This window comes from Acinonyx jubatus, chromosome A1 (genome assembly GCF_027475565.1).
Source record: "Acinonyx jubatus isolate Ajub_Pintada_27869175 chromosome A1, VMU_Ajub_asm_v1.0, whole genome shotgun sequence".
Taxonomy (NCBI): Eukaryota; Metazoa; Chordata; class Mammalia; order Carnivora; family Felidae; genus Acinonyx; species Acinonyx jubatus.
The window spans coordinates 58,919,138-58,936,844 of record NC_069380.1 but is presented as its reverse complement, the minus strand read 5'-3'; positions in this window follow the sequence as shown (position 1 = coordinate 58,936,844).

Below are 17,707 nucleotides of genomic sequence, written 5' to 3'. Positions count from 1 at the left end.
GAACAATGTTTGAGGAATAAAAAAGGAGGAATTGGGGAAAAAACACAAAAGTGGTTAAGTCCTGTTATTGTCATTGTTCCAATATTCAGATATATGTGACCTTTTTATTTTACTATAGACAATAGAGATAGATAGATAGATAATAGATGATAGATAGATAGATAGATAGATAGACACGAGCTTGCATGAAATAAGGATGAATGTAAGTAGAATTAATCCAATTCTGTGAACTTAAAATCCACCAAAGTAAAAGGAAAAAAAGGAAAAATTAATTAATTAAATTTTAGTAGAATGGCTTTCCAAGAGACTACTGCCAGAACATCATAACTGGAATTTAAGCCTTCCTGAATTACTTAGCATACAATAATACATAAACTCGTGGTTTTGTTGCAGATTGTTAATAATTTCCGTGGTGTCAGATTTGCCTAATTTTTAATGTTTTTAAAATTTTTTTTTTTTACAGGATTGCCCTGTGTGTCTCCAAGTTCTTGGGAAGCTGGTGCAATCTTAATATCACTATCACCAGCAGATATTCTCTGATACCTGTCAGTTGAAAGGAGTGATCAATGATAAAAACAGAAAAAAAAAAAGAGTCAGAGAAGAAAATAATGCCAGCGTTATTCATGTAGTATAATGAGATTTATGATCTCTTTGGTCCTAGAGACAGGTATATTCTACTGAGGAGATACATGTGTCAGACTATCAGAAGCTATTATTATCAAAACTCCCCCCTTATTCAGATTTCACGACTACCAAGCAATTCTTGAAAAATATGTCAACTTCTAATGCAAGTCCATCTCAAGAAAGTATATTAATCAGACCAGAAGTAAGTAGTACTCCTCACTGCAAAATAATAAATTGACCTTTGAACTTTTATATCAGCCTCTGAGAGCTCTGGTTAAGTCCGCTTACCTCTAATAAACAGATCCACTTCCAGTGTGCTGGCAAAAGCTGATTTCTGCCTCAAGTTTCCATACCAGGTTGAGGACATTTTGCCAGTGAAGCTGTCTGTCCTGTGTTGCCTCCTGGGCGACAGACAACCTACTTCTGATGACAGTCTGACTTCCCCTGCTCTTCCTATTCGCACTTCAACAGGTTTCACTTGATTGAAGTGCCCCCTCAAGCCAGCACAAATGGAGAGAAGTCTCTTAATTAGATTTCTCAGTATGTGACTGAAAACCCTCTGTGAAGACACCAATCACAAACCTGAAAAGAAAAAGGAAATCGGAATAATGCCTGCTTTGCACTCTGGACTTCTCTCTGTCTGCTCTTTCCTTCTGTTTTCTTTCATCTTCTGTTTGGAGACTCCATTAATTTCAAATTCAGATCTTGGCTCACCTTAAACTTGATGAAAGCAGTCATAGCAAACAAAGCACATGTGAAAGAGTAAGTATTGCACTTTTCAATTTCAGCCCCAACATTTGAGGCTAAATTAGGGGGGAATTTTTGTTAGTTAAGTACTCATTTTGTTATTAGTTCCTCAAAAATGAAGTCTTTTACAAATATGTGAAACAATATCCAACATTTTGAGTAAATTGGCAAAAACACTCATCTAGTTTGTAACAAATATCCTGACACACAAGGAAAAATAATACATTTTACTAATTGATTCAATGAGGCATTGTTAAAGAGTGAAACTATCCATAAATTGACATATTACTTCTTGTGTCCATATAAATTGGTTTACTGAAAAATATTACTAGTCCGCCATGTGAAGATGGCATAAACATTTACTTTCATACACATTTCTAATTTTACAAAGTAATTACTGTGTGTGTGTGCATGCACACATGCATGTGAGCGCATGTGTAAATTTTGTATATATTCAGAGGAGAAACAAGGTAATTCTCTGCCTTCTTGTTTCAACTTTTGTACTTTACACAAATGTCCTTTTCATGGTGTATCTAATGCCACTTTTTCCACATTTTTTTATTTTTTGTTAGTGATTTTGCTGCTTAAAATGGCACCCATGCATAGTGCTGAAGTGTTTTCTAGCTTCTTTCTCTAAGCTCAAGAAAGCTGTGACGTGCATTATGGAGAAATGTGTGTTAGATAAACTTAACTTACGCAAGATTTCAGTGCTGCTGGCTATGAGTTCAAAGTTAATGAACCCGATGTGTGTGTGTGTGTGTGTGTGTGCATCCAAACAGAAACTCATATAAAGCAAGTTTACTCACTGATTGGTTGACAAAGTTATTATGACCAGAGGTCCCCAGGAAGTTAACACTGTATTTCACCCAGAGGCAATGGTTGAGTATTCACTAATTCAGTATTTGCAGAAACTTTATAGAACATAACTATCATGAATAATGAGAATCAATTCTACACACACATACACATGGCTCACACACATGAGTATAAACTCAAAAGTTTAGTAATACTTATTATAACTGGAGAGATTTTATTCATGTTAAAATGATTTGTTGTCATATTCCTAAAAACTTTGTATTCTATGTTCTAAATAGATATAGTATTTATTTGAATGCATTACCCAATTAACAACATCTTATTTCATTGGTACAAATTAGATAGGGTAAAAAATATAGCAATATAGTGCTGCAAATGTAAACAACTTGTAGAGATTGTCTTAAGGCCAAATTTACTGCCACTCTTCTCACTAACTTGTTTACCAAGAACCTGCCCCTTCTCAGCTTTGTAAATCTTCTCCCTCTGGTCAAACCTGATTCTAGGAAGAGAGGGCAGAAGAAACTGATACTTAGAATTTAACTAACTTATGCAGATTATGAAGCATAAAATTAAGTGTTTGAATTTGCTGGTGTCTCTAGAATTTACTTAAGTTTAGAACCATACAAGGTATGACCAAGCGTATTACAGTCTTTTTTCTTGGGTTAATGATAAATTTCTTGTGATAATATAAATGTGATTTATATTAAATCACAACTTCAGTTATTCTAATGTACACAGAGTTATGTTCTTTTGAGCAAATGTCCCTGACTTAAATCATTACTATATTCCATCAAGAAATTTGGCTTTGCACCAAATTTCTTTAAGTAAATAACAGTCTTAACAAAATCTGAGTCTTAGGTCATGTGGTATTTAAATTCTAATAAAGTTGATTTTGAATTTCTCATTTAAAACTTTGGTTTAGAAGAAATACAATATTTACTTTTTTATATTTCATGATTTAAAGAAATTTAAAATAAATGTGTAATTATGAAAAAGGGACTTGAAACTTCCATTTTTCACACAGGGTAAATAAGGTAGACTATTTTAGCTACAGTTTCTCAAATATGAAATGGAAAGGGAAAGGTGTCCCCGAATTACACAAAAATATTAATGTTTGCAGTAAATTAAGTAGGAGAAATATGATATAATTATATAATTTAATCATTACTTGGGATTGTCAGATGTTTCACTATGGGCAAAGTATGACAGTGTAATTGATGAAAATCTTTGGCTTGTTCATATATCCTTATTGCTCATTATAAAAAGGTAATTGTGTGTAATGGGAAAAAATAAATATGGATCGATGCCAATATTTAGATAAGGGTTTAATGCATGGCTATGTTACCTGTAGGGAAGTTATTTCAACATTGACTTTTATTTGTTGCTTGTGGTAAATAGAGCTAGATGTTTTACACTATGCACTAGTCTTTCATTCACTCAATAACCACCCCCCACTCCAATTTTCAGCTGACAATTGAAGAGCCAGAATAAATACATATTTTAAACCACTTGTTTTAAGAGGAGTCATCATATTAGTAAGTTTAGGCTAATAAGACACAAGTAGAGTATTGTATTGCATCTTAAGCCCTAAAAGAGATCCAACACACACACTTCTTAAATTTTTTTAAAAAGCTTCTTTATTTATTTTGAGAGAGAGAGAACAGGAGAGGACCAGAGAGAGAGAGAGGGAGAGAGAGAATGCCTAGCAGTCTCCAGACTGTCAGCACAGAGCCCAACGTGGGGCTCAAACTCACAAACTGTGAGATCATGACCTGAGCTGAAATTAAGAGTTGGACGCTTAACCGACTGAGCCATTCAGGCTCCCCAACACACACACTTTTCTCATTCAGGCCTTTCTCCTTATTCCTACCTGAAATTCGAAATTAGGTCTCTCATAGATAACAATCTGTGTTGTTCAGATTCCACTCTTTAGGAGTTTTTCTCCAGTCTTCTAGGAAAAGTCTTTAGGGGGTCAAGTTGTATTATCGCAGCACAATCAATGAAGTATATGTATATGAAATTGTGATTCAATTAATTGATAACTAGCATCATAAAATTACATGAAATATGATGTCCTTAAAAATTAGAATGGAGCGTGTTACTAAAATATCTCTCCACATACAAGACCTTTTTTTTTAATTTCAACATTGCCTTTGTCCAAACTTTCAATGATCACATAGATAATATTAAATAGGGAAATACTGTTGAATTAGTGGTTGACTATAACAAGAAAGATTGCTTGCTAAAACTTAGAACTCATTGTTTATATTTTGTAATATTATCATTTAACCCAAAGTCCATAAAGAAGAGTTGTTCTTAATAATAGAATACTGTTCTGTTATTCCCATAATAAGCTTGGCATGAAATTTATAGAATAAAATAAATAGAGTGCATTAAATTATAAAATATATATATATACATTCAAGAAGACCAAAGAGTTATAAACATGTAAATGTATAACTGTGTCTCTCTCATACTCAAAATGACAATAAATATTATTGTTGTACATTAAGAAAATACTATTTCTCTACAGAATATGTTAATGAAACTAAAATTGATACTTTGTGTCTGTTTATATGGCATTGAGATTTTTACATTGAGGATTTTGATGTTTATACTCTTTTTTAATGTTTGTTTATTATTTTTGAGAGACAGAGAGTGTGTGAGTGGGGAAATGGGAGGGTGGGAAAATTATCTGAAGCAGGCTCTGTGCTGACTGCAGAGAGCCTGATGCAAGGCTCAAACTCGTGAACCGTGAGATCATAACCTGCACCCAAGTCAGACGCTCAACTGACTGAGCAACCCAGGTGCCCCAATATGTACAGTCTTAAAAAGGAAGCACTGAAATTCTATTACTATCATTAAGTAGGAGAAAATTGAGACATAGTACTACTAATAAAAATCCATGTTTCTCATTATTTACATATTTTAAGTTATTCTGTGAGGCATTACAAAATGGATCTGGGTTAGTATTTGTCTTAAAGAGAAGTAGGACATGTGAATCAACAGCCTCACGTGGCTTCACAATTAATAAAATATTACATTGCTTCTTAGATTTGGGTCGCTATTATATTTATAAAGGATTATGCTAAAAGATATACCATAAATTATGCACACATTCAAGTAAATTTATTAATGTTTTTTTTCAAAATTGTAAACCACCTGCTGATGCTCTTTAAACATGGAGCTGAGAATTTGATAGAACTGTTGCGAACATAGCACACACTTTGCAGAGCAATTCATTTTCTTCTCAGACGGATGTTGTTTTGTGTACCTCATTGGAGCTCAATGCGCAGAAAAGCCTGAGGAAATAAACTGGTTAGATACGTTTCCGCTCTGCAGCAAAAGAAGCAGAAGCAGGCTTCCATAACGCTCTGAAGCTTGCTAGGAGACCACACATGTATGTCCACATGAGCATATGCTCAGAAAGTTTGGAAGGGCCAACCCAAAATAAGACAAAAATAGCACAAATATTAAGCATTTGTTAAAATCACTCTTTAGTTGAATATTTTAAAGAGTTGAGACTTTATCACTTGAAATTAAGCTATTAATACCTTACCCCAGGCATTGTAGCAGCTGGCCTTATGTTTAAATTTCTTTTGATTTGTCCTACTTTTTGATAAAACAAACACCAAAAATTAGCAAAAAAAATGGAGATTCCTTCAGGAAAATAATACTCTAGACAAGCAAACAATGCTTCTTTTAATGTAGTTGGAATGATGGTGCGCCTAGATGGCTCAGTCGGTTGAGCGACCAACTTTGGCTCAGGTCATGATCTTGGTTTGTGAGTTCAAGCCCCGCGTCGGGCTCTGTACTGACAGCTTAGAGCCTGGGGCCTGCTTCAGAGTCTGTGTCTCCCTCACTCTCTGCCCCTCCCCCACTAATGCTCTGTCTCTCTCTGTCTCAGAAATAAATAAACATTAAAAAAATACTTAATGTAGTTGGAATGAAAGTTTCTGCATTTGCACATTATTTATGTGTAATAAAATTATAAATTATGTATTTTTAAAATTAAATATAAAGTGATATTTTAAGGTGATTATATACACCTTCAGGTAGATGTTTATTTCATGCAAAAATAAATTGAATGAACAATAATATTTAATAAAGAAGTAACAATGTGTAACCCAGGTGGCTTTTAATCCAGAGCCTTTGCAGAATGCCTGAGATATAATGCAAGGGGAGAGGGACCAATTGTTGTGATGAGAAGGAATAGCTTTCTGATTTCTCCAGCCAAGAAAAGGAAGGTACTAAATGGAGATGTTGTGATAATAATATCTTAATTTTTTTTAGCATCAGGAAAAATATGTTTCGATTCAAAAGTGGGTCTCCACCTGATTGCTGCACAGAGACACTGAATGCAGTGTTCACATTCAGGCTTTACTTACTACAGACTGAGGTCCCCAAATGATGAGACTTCACTTCAAATTGTTTCTAAAAAGAGGCATAGTAGAGAGAAGATAGATGCCCCAACCTACACCAAGTGAAAGCTCTCAGATCTGGGTGCCTGGGTGGTTCAGTCATTGAACATCTGACTTCGGCTCAGGTCATGATCTCACTCTTCATGAGTTCAAGTCCCAGTTTGGGTGAGCATGAAACTTGCTTTGAATGAGCTCGAGCCTTGCTTCAAGTGAGTTCATGACCCGCATGGTGTGAGCCCTGCTTCTCTCTCTCTCTCTCTCTCTCTCTCTCTCTCTTTCTCTGCCCCTCGCTCACTTGAGTCCCCCCTCCCTCAGAAAGAAAAAAAGAAAGCTCTCAGAATCAACATGGAAATAAAATGAAAACAAAAAAATTCAGGTCTTCTGTAACATAATGAAACCCCTAAATAGTCCTAGTAATTCATTCATTATTTGTCGCAGTGAAATTCACTTTTGAAAAGCTCCAGATGAAGGGCCTGGAACAAGAATAGGCAGAGGAACAATAAGACAGCCCATTGACTGGTGTGCTTACACAACCAAATGCTAGAAAGAAGCCACACAGAACATCCAAGCTGCCTTGATTTCCTATTGTTTTTATCTCTACTATACATGAAGCAATGAGCTCACCACCACCTAATAAAAGAAAATTAGAGACAAATATATTAGTTTTTAACCTCCTGAATGGCAGGTACAAGATGATGTCGATAATCCAGTTTCTGTAAATACTCTACTATGAAATAAATTCCCAGAAAACCACAGGATCTCTTTTTATTAATAAAGTATACAAGATTCTTTGTTTTATTAATATACATGATAGAGGTAATTATAAACAATTAATATAAATGTTCATGACTATAACAGAGGCACCTTAATCAAAAATAGAAAATTCTTGCAAAAAGTGCCCGTTTTTTAACGTTTATTTATTTTTGAGAGAGAAAGACAACAAATGGGGGAGGGGCAGAGAGAGAGAGAGAGAGAGAGAGAGAGAGAGAGAATCTTAAGCAAGCTTTGAGATGTCAGCACAGATCCCTACTTGGGGCTCAAAGTCACAAACCGCGGGATCATGACCTGAGCCAAAACCAGGGGTCAGATGCTTAACCAATTGAGCCACCTAGGGCCCCCTCCAAAAAAAATTGCCCACTTCGTATTCCAAATAAGACCTAAGCAGATAATCCAAAGGATACATATATCCAAAGGGTAAAACATAGCATTGAAAATAATATTTTTTTAGTATAATTGACATATGACATTATACTAGTTTCAGGCACTGATACATATTATGAGATGTTCACCACAATAAGTCTAGTTAACACTCATCACCACAGTTACGATTTTTTTCTCATGATGAAAACTTTTAAGATTTACTCTTTTAGTAATTTTCAAATGTACAATATAGTATTATTAACTGTAGTCACCATGATGTACATTACATCCCCATGACTTATTTATTTTATAAATGGAAGTTTGTATCTCTTTGCCTTCTTCACCCATTTTGCCAACTCTCTACCCTCACCCACTGCTGCCTCTGGATACCACTAACCTGTTTCCGGTATCTATAAGCTTGTTGTTGTTGTTATTGTTTGCCGATGCCACATGTAAGATATATGTCTTTCTCTGATTTCTTTCACTTAGCATAATGCACTCAAGGTTCATCTATGTTGTCACAAAAGGAAATATTTCATTCATTTTTATGGCTAAATAGTATTTCAGTGTGTATATATACCATATTTCCTTTATACATTCATCCATCAACGAACACATAGTCTCCTGCCATATTTTGGCTATTGTAGATAATGCTGCAATGAACATGAAGTTGTCTATATCTTTCCAGGTTAGTGTTTTTGTTTCCTTTGGGTAAATACCTAGAAGTGGAATTTTTGGACCATATGATAGCTCTCTTCTTAATGTTTTGAAGAAACTCCCTACTGTTTTTTTTGTGTTTTTGTTTTGTTTTGTTTTAATACTGGTTCCACTATTTTACATCCCCAGTGACAGTATTTTCAATCTCTCCACATTCTGGCTAAAATTTATCTTTTTTTTCTTTGATAAGAGCCATCCTAACTGGTGTGAGGTGATATCTCATTGTAGTTTTTTTTTAATCGTTTTAATGTTTTATTTATTTTTGACAGAGAGAGACAGAGTGTGAGTGGGGGAGGGGCAGAAAGAGAAGGAGACACAGAATCCAAAGCAGGCTCCAGGCTCTAAGCTGTCAGCACAGAGCCCAACGTGGGCCTGGAACTCTTTTACCGCAAGATCATGACCTGAGCCAAAGTTGGAAGCTTAACCAACTGAGCCACCCAGGCGCCCCGGTGTTGCAGCTTTGATTTGCATTTCCCTGGTGACTAATGATGTTAAGCATCTTCTTATATATGTTGGCCATATGTATGTATTCTTTAAAGAAATGTCTATTCAAAGCCTTTGCCCATTTTTATTGGGTTATTTGAATTTTTTGCTACTGAGTTGTAGTTCCTTATATATTTTGGATAACAATCCTTCATTAGATCCATGGTTTGTACATATTTTTCCCATTCCATAGAGTGCTTTTTTTATTTTGATGATTATTTTCTTTGTTGTACAGAAGGTTTTTATTTTGTTATAGTCCCATTTTTATATTTTTGTTTTTTTTATATCTCTTGAAAGATGACTAGATAAAGAAAATATGATATCTACAAACATGAATACCATTCAGTGTTTAAAAAGATCCTGCTACATGTGACAACATAGAAAAACCTGGAGGATATTATGCTAAGTTAAATAAGCCAGTCACAGAAGAACAAATACTATATGGTTCCACTTATCTGACAAATCTGAAATAGTCAAAATCATAGAAGCAGAGAGGCAAATACAGTTGTCAGGAGCTGGGGGTAGGGATAAATGGGAGTTGCTACCCAACATGCATAAAGTTTAAGCTGTGCACGATGAATAATAATCTAAAGATATTCTGTACCACATTGTGCCCATATTTAACATCACTTTATTGTGCATTAAGAGAAAAAAAATAAGTAGTGTAGCTCATGTTAAGTGTTTTAACCACAACTGAAAAAGAAAAATATACCAAAGAGGCAGGAGGAAGCTTTTGTATGTGATGGATATGTTTATTACCTCCACTGTGTGGCTAGTTTCATGGATATATATATATATATATATATATATCTCAAAACTTATGAAATTGTATACTTTAAATATTGCAATTTTTGTATCAATTACATCTCAGTAAAGCTGTTAAAAATGAATTGTATTTGAATATGTGAATAAACACAGTGTTATTTTAGTGAAAGAGTGTGTTCATCACTCTATGATACAATAATATATTTAGTAAAGGACATATATAAAAAATGTTTCTACAGTGCTAGAATATTGTTGTATGAGGTAGGTATGTTTCAGTGAATTAGTGTGTTTACCACACTGTGATGTGTGTAATACCATAAGTGAAAACACATGTGCAAAACAAGTAATAACTGGAATCTGCCATATTAATGAGGTAAAGAACACAACCCCATCATCATATCAACTGATGTAGCACTTAACAAAATTTAGCACTCACTCATGTTAAAATTCCCAGAGAACTAAGAATAGAGGAGAAATTCCTCAACTTGAAAAAATTATCTACAAAAAAATCTATCTCTAGCATTATACTGTGCAGTGAATGACTAACTGCTTTTCTACTAAGATCAGGAACAAGGTAAGGATGTCCACTCTCACCCCTCCTATTCAACATAGTGCTGGAAATTTATCCAGTGCAGTAAATCAAGAAAAATTGATAAAAAATATTCAGACTGGAAAAAAAATAAAAGTCTGATTTCACAGATGACATCATGTCTACACAAAAAGTACAAGGAATCTCAAGACAAACATATCAAGCCAAACAAACAAGTGAAAGCTTTGAGATCCAACCTGTGAGTTCAGAAAGTGACAAAATGCAAGATAGACATACAGAAATAAATTTCTATATTAGTAGTGAACACGTGGATGCTGACTTTGGGAACTTAATACCACTTATAATAGCTCTGAAATATGAAATACATACAAATATAACAAACATTGTATAGACCTACATGCCAAAATACACCAAAGAGGATCTAAATAAATAGAGAGTTATTCTGTATTCACAGATTGGAAGGTTCAATACATTGTAGATGGCAATTCTGCCCAAAAGGGTACATAGGTTCAGTGCAATTCCTAATCAAACCCCAGCAGGGTTTTTTGTAGATATAGAGAAACTTACTTTAAAATGTAAATGGAACAAGAAAACAACTAGAGTAGGAAAAATAATTTTTTGAAAAAGGAAAAAGATTGCAAGGAGTCAAATGTACCCAATTTCAAGATTTTCCTTATTCAGTAAAAATGTGTGATTGCTTGAAAGACAGGCATATTAAAACAATGGGGCAAAAAAGAGAGTTCAGAGATATATGCCTTGGTCGATTATTTATTTATTTATTTATTTATTTATTTATTTATTTATTTATTTTGGAGGGGGGAGAGAGAGAGTGCATGTGAGAGCTTGAGTTTGAGTAGGGGGAGGGAGAGATGGAGAGGGAGAATCCCAAGCAGGGTCCCACGCCAATGCAGAACCCAGCTTGGGGCTTGATCTCACCAACCATGAGATTGTGATGTGAACTGGAATCAAGTTATAAAATGGACTTCATCAAAATGCAAAATCTTTTTGAAAGTTCCTATTAAGAGGCTGAAAAAAATAGAGTGAGAGAAATTATTTGCACAAGTCTCCTGAATGTATAAAGAACTTCCAAAACTTAGTATAAAAGCAAATGATTATTTAGAATATAGGCAAAAGGCATGAAGAAATATTTTCCTTGAAAAGATACACAGATAAAAAATGAAAACATATTTGACATGTTTGTCCACAAAGGAATATAAATTAAAACTATGATGAGATATGACTACACACCTACTAGAATGGCTAAAAAAATAATAATAATGACAACACCAAATGCTGGCAAGGACGTGGGGAAACTAGAACATTCATATATTGCTTGTGGGAGTATAAAACATCACAGTCACAATACAAGACAATTAGGCAGTTACTTTAAAAAAACAACAAAAAACTAATCATGTAACAACCAAATGACCCAGCAATTACACTCTTAGACATTTATCCCAGAGAAATTAAAGCTTATTTGTTATAGTTAAAGTATGTAAAAGCTATTGTTTTTTAATGGAAACAACCAAGCTATCTTTCCTTGGATGAATTTAACCTTAAACCAATAAATTATAATATACTCATACCATGAAATACTACTCAGCAGTAAAGGAGAGATAACTATTGAGACACACAATGATCTGGATAAATCTCCAAAAGAAATAATAACCCAGTTATAATAAGAATGAAATGTTTTCTTTATTTGAAGATAAATATACTCATATTGCCTATATTTAAATCCATACATTAAATTGGATAAAATGGATTAAATTGGAGCCAGGAAACGGCCCTAATATTTGGTAACATAGTGCAGCTTCCTCTTTTAATTGGTTTCATAAGTCAAGGGATATTGTAAGAACTTTTGAATGATTAGCGACCGTCTTTAAAAGAAATTTCGATATTTAGAATTTTTTTTTCAGTATTTTGAAATATAAATATGTCTACCTTTTTACAGTATCTAAGAGTTGAGACCTAGGAAATAGGTAGAACTGGTTTCAAATACAAGGAAATAAGTACAACTGGTTTCAACTTATGGGCTGTGTGTTTTAAAGCAAGTTATTTAACTTCCTTAAGATTCATATCTTCATATACAAGATAGACTATAATATCAGTGACCTCACAGGATTGTAAAAGTGTTGAATGAAAAAGAGTGTAAAGCTCTTATGTATATCTGCAATATCTTAAAACTTCTATAAGTTGTATGCATTGTTAATATTTCATCAGAGAAACTATTAATCTCTTGCACAGAAACTCAAAGTAATTTGAAAATTGACCACTTATTACATGAACAAACACATTACTCATTTCAAATTTTGTCTTGAAAATGTAGTAATTAGACAATTGAATACAGAAATTTCTCAGTTAGAAGAGTTTTTAAAGAGAGAGAGAGAGGCAGAGTGCAAGTGGGAGAGGGGCAGAGAATGAGGGAGACAGAAATCAAAGCAGGCTCCAAGCTGTCAGCACAGAGCCCTATGCTGGGCTCAAACCCAGGAACCACAAGATCACAATGAGACAAGTTGGATGCTCAACTGACTGAGCCGCCAAGGAACCCCAGAATAGTTTTTAAAAATCAGAATATAACTGGGGCGCCTGGGTGGCTCAGTCGGTTGAGCGTCCGACTTCAGCTCAGGTCATGATCTCGAGTTTTGTGAGTTTGAGCCCTGCATCAGCTCTGTGCTGACAGCTCGGAGCCTGGAGCCTGCTTCGGATTCTGTGTCTCCCTCTCCTCTGCCCCTCCACGACTTGTGCTCTGTCTCTCTCTATCAAAAATAAATAAATATTAAAAAAAAAGTTAAAAAAATCAGAATGTAACTGTCCAATTGGTTAAACTAGTTTACATTTTGTGTAAACATGGATTACCTGTCAGACAAAATACATCAGCAGGCGATTTTGTCTGCTTAATTTCCGTGTGCCTTCCTTCAGGCGGGTTTTCTGAAGCAGCTGTCATGTCCTCCTTGCAAAATCAATCCTGTAGCTCGTCAGGATTATTTTAAATGGGCAAGAAAACTTCATCCAGTCATTTAAAGACCCAAAGAGTACAAAATTGAGATAAAGTCCAAATTTTCCCTTACTTTTTATTGTACCTGAAAAGTCCATTCATTTCTTGTTCATGCATTTGGATCAAAACTACAAAAAACAAAACAAAACAAAACAAAAAACACTTGGCTTATATTGAACTCCTTTATCACCAAATGAGCCACATATAATTACATTCACATATAACACATCTAAATAATTTAAAACACACAGTACATGGGCGCCTGGGTGGCTCAGTCGGATAAGCGACTGACTTTGGCTCCGGTCATGATCTCCTGGTTCATGAGTTGAGCCCTACATCTGGCTCTGCTGACAGCTCAGAGCCTGCAGCCTGCTTGGGATTCTGTGTCTCTCTCTCTCTGCCCCTCCCCTGCTTACGCTCTGTCTCTTTTTCTCTCAAAAATAAATGAATATTAAAAAAATAAAATGCATATTGTACAAATCATACAGATTTATACAGGATGAAAAGCGTATAGAATATGCATTGGACTTTGCATTCACCCACTCACTTCAAACTATTCCCTATCTCAAATATAACCACAGAATATAGTTTGTTGTGTTATCTTTTCAAAACATTTAAAAATGTTTTGACATTTTTATGTGTATACAAATATATAATGCCTATAATCTTATATGCATAAGTGCATGCAAATGCACATATAACATTATTTTTCATAAATATCACAAAATACATATATCACCACACATATTTGTTATGTCTAATTCATGTAAGTTATTTGCATATCTTTTTCTATTTATCTGTTATGCATATCTATCAGCATCTTCGTCATTTGTTATGGCTACATCATATTAAGATGAATTATTTTTAATAATTTGATGCCCCCCTAGAGAGACATTGAGAACATTTACAAGAATTTTTATTGTTTACAATTTCAACTAATGCCTGAGTTCTTTTTTGTTCATAAATATGCTTAAAATAATAATCTTTTCTCAGTCAAATCAGGGTAAGTATTTTTACACATTTGTAAAAGTAAAATGCAAACTTGTAAAACTATTTAGAAAACAAACCTGTAAGTAGCATAGGGTTACCAACATACATTATATAAGATAAGGTCATATGCCTGGACAGGCACACATCTCAGCTGAACTTTGGGAACACTTAGAAGTATAGTACTAACTCTTGGCTAGTTTGAGGGTAATATGGGATATTAGTAATTTATAATATGCTATTTAATGTTTAAAGCTCATCCCCAAAGGCACCCAGTGCCAGCTATTTATATTGTTTAGACAGGTTTACAGGGTGGCTTATCCCTGATTTAACCAGTTACATATCTTGGTTTGCCTATATGCCCCAGTAGGTGTAAAAATTCTCCAGGAGCCTCTGATCAGGCTCTCCAAAAACCAGGATTCCTTGCACATATCTTGGTGATTTACAATACACATATGAAACACATCCTGTATAACCAAGAACACGGCTCAAAGCCCCTGTTCTTGCCTGTGTTTTCTTTCCTTCTTATACCATATCCTTTCTCTACATTAAAACTAAAACCTTATTTAAGCAAAATCTGTGGAGTACTGTGAATTCTTTCAATTATTCAGATCTGTGAAATAGTTGAATATGTATGTAAGTTATAATTATAGATTTAATAGTATATTTATATGTATCAGTATATGATCAGACAATGAACATTAATAGAACAGAAATCGCAAAGGAGGCTTTCAAGCTGATTCCAGGAATAAGTCTCAGTTTTCTTTGGCAGTTGAAATAATTAAACTTTTAAATTTGTATTTGAACATTTTAAAGAACACAATTACTGTTCACTTCATCATATTTTGTCCTTTTTGTAGCTTTAATGCTACCTTGAACTACAACTAATATATCTATAGGTATTTGGTAGTTGTGTGGCTGTTTTTAAACTATTTTCACAACACACAAATGCCTATATAATCTCTGTCCATTTATTGGTTCTTTATTTGTCTACATATTTTTTCATTTTATTCTGCAAACATGTGTTGACTTAAAAAGACAGATATCGGGCCCCTGGGTGGGTCAGTCATTTGAGTGTCCAAGTCTTGATGTTGGCTCAAGTTGTGATCTCAGGGCCATGGGATCAAGCCCCATGTTGGGCTCCATGCTAAGCATGGAGCCTGCTTGGGATTCTCTTTCTCCCTCTCTATCTCTGCCCCATCTCTGCTAGCACACTCACACACATTCTCTCTCTCTTAGACAAACAAACAAAAAAAAAAAAAGAAAGAAAAAGAAAAGACAGGGATGGCTGGTAACCCAGACTCTTGATTTTGGCTCAGGTCATGATCTCACCATTGTGAGATCGAGCCCCACCCCCCCATCCCACTCTCTCTCCAAGTCGGGCTCAACATGAAGCACTGAGCCTGCTTGGGAATCTCTCTCTTTCTCTGTCTGTCCATCCCCAGCTCATTCTCTCTCTTTCAAAATTAATAAATAAACTTTAAAAAATAGACAGATAAATTCCTAGTATTGGTTTCTTCAATTGTCTCTTTATAGTTTTTGACCAAAAATAGAATCTGGTACAGCTTTGCATATATAGATGACTTCATTTTATAGGATACAGGAAAGGAATATGCTATATAGGAAATAGAGCCCTTACATCTACTTGAATACTCTCATTCAGGGAAACTTCACAAAACTGCTTTTGCAGAATATTTATATCTGGAGAAGCTGGCATTCTGGAAGATATGAAAGCAAGACAGATTCCTTTTCTCCTTCTGTTGGTGTAGTAGATTGACAAAAGGCTATGGTCACTCTCCTTCCTGTATTCATTGCCTTGGGTAATTATCTTCCACAGTAAGTCTTGTCTTGGTCATGTGATTTGTACTGAATCAATAGCAATTATGACATAAGCAGAGACTTGAAATGTTTGTACATTGCGATTTTCCTGCTTCTTAACTGCAAACATATAAATAAAAGAGGTAGCCTCTTGGAGGATGGGAATGCATTTAGAGTGGAACTGGCCAACCCAAAACTTCCAGGAATAGCCCAGATTCCAGTCAACTCAGCTGATTTCCAGATACGCAATTGAGGCCATTCCAGACCACCCAGCTCTACCCATGCTGGAGCAGACAAAAAGAACCTCCCAGCCAAATCAATGCATTATGGGAAATAATAAAGATTTTGTTGTTACTGTTTAATGCCACTATATTTTCAGGTGATTTGCTTACACAGCAAAATGAGACATGTAGATATTTCTCAAACCTGGACTACTGATACAACTTCTTTAGGAAATAATTTGTGGGAAGAACCGATATTTTATGGAAGCACCTATAAATTTTGTTAATTTGCTAACTCATTCAGTTACTAAAAACCCAAAAGTGATTTTTACTTTCAATATAGCCTGTATAATAAATGACCAATACAACAATAATCTTTTGATTGCACATGAACCTTTTCTAAAACCAGAAAATAGTTGTTCTTGTTATATTCTTGTATTTGATTTTCTTTGTCCTGGTGAAGAATTCCTGGAGCTACATTGCTATAATCTGATTGAACAAGTTACTTCCATAGAATATATTTAAAAATAACATCAATTTTCATTAGTTAACTCTGATTTTTACACCAGTGCTTGTTTATAAAATCCATATTTGTCATAATAGTCAATGTTACATATTTGCCAACTTAAATTACTTTCTTAATGCTAAACTTTCTTCAACATGTTCAAAAACCACCATCTGTTTATTACAGTTTTTGATAATATGTTGGATTGGAATCCACACAATTATCCAAAGAAACAACTGGTAGGTGACAATTAAAAGTCTACATTGCTATTAATATTTTTAATGACTACCAACTAGATAGAGTTTATAAAAATCATATGGTATAGAGGAGCTAAGATGAAAAACAACAGTTCCCTACCCTAATACTCCCACATCCTTTCCTCTGACTAAAAGTAGCAATTGAATCATTTCTGCTTTGGGGTTCCAATTAGTTCTCAGGTTTTAACCTGGCTTAACCTTTCTGATACGGTCTGCATTGGAGAAAAGTAGAAGAGTTCAAGAACTGGCTACCACAGTGATTTCATGGCTAGAGCTTTAATTCTGGAGCCTGTTTTTAGCCCCAGTATTGACCCTTTCCGAGCTTATACCATGTTTGGAAAATCTCCAGGATTCTGCCTGGAGAACTGACTTCCATTTTGACAGCAGTCTGATAGTGAATCTATTTTGAAAAGATGCTTGCTTTCTTTTCTCAGTTTCATTTGTAAACTCACTTCTAACAGCTTTATGCATTTAAAAAACAGTTAATATATTTCATCCTCTGGTATCTCTTCATCTCAGCTTTCGGGGGTTTATTCTCTTTTGCATCACTTTATTTTCACTTTAATAAGATTTCTTGAGAGTGGATGGAGCAACATACACATGCCTATTTTGCCATATGCTGGTAAACCAAGTAAACAAATACACACTGTGTACTGAT